Source organism: Penaeus monodon, chromosome 32 (genome assembly GCF_015228065.2).
Source record: "Penaeus monodon isolate SGIC_2016 chromosome 32, NSTDA_Pmon_1, whole genome shotgun sequence".
In the NCBI taxonomy this organism is placed as follows: Eukaryota; Metazoa; Arthropoda; class Malacostraca; order Decapoda; family Penaeidae; genus Penaeus; species Penaeus monodon.
In genome coordinates this window covers 35870097-35870363 of record NC_051417.1, presented here as the reverse complement: position 1 = coordinate 35870363, position 267 = coordinate 35870097, and positions in this window count along the sequence as shown.

Genomic DNA, 267 nt, shown 5'->3' with positions numbered 1-267 from the left:
TCCAATTCGTCTCATTTTATTCAACAAGCCAGTTATTCATGTTTTATTGTGTTACTCGTTTTTGTATTCACCAACATTAGGGAAGGGATAACTAAAGCAATATTTTGAATTTAGAGTGCTCATTCTTTTACCCAACAATAGATACTAATATTCATACTTTCAAGTTCGGGATGAGAAACATATATATTAGGCCTCTAATATAAAACCTCAGTAATAGTTTCAAAGACCAAATGGACATTTCTAAAAATTATGATAAAATATGGGTAA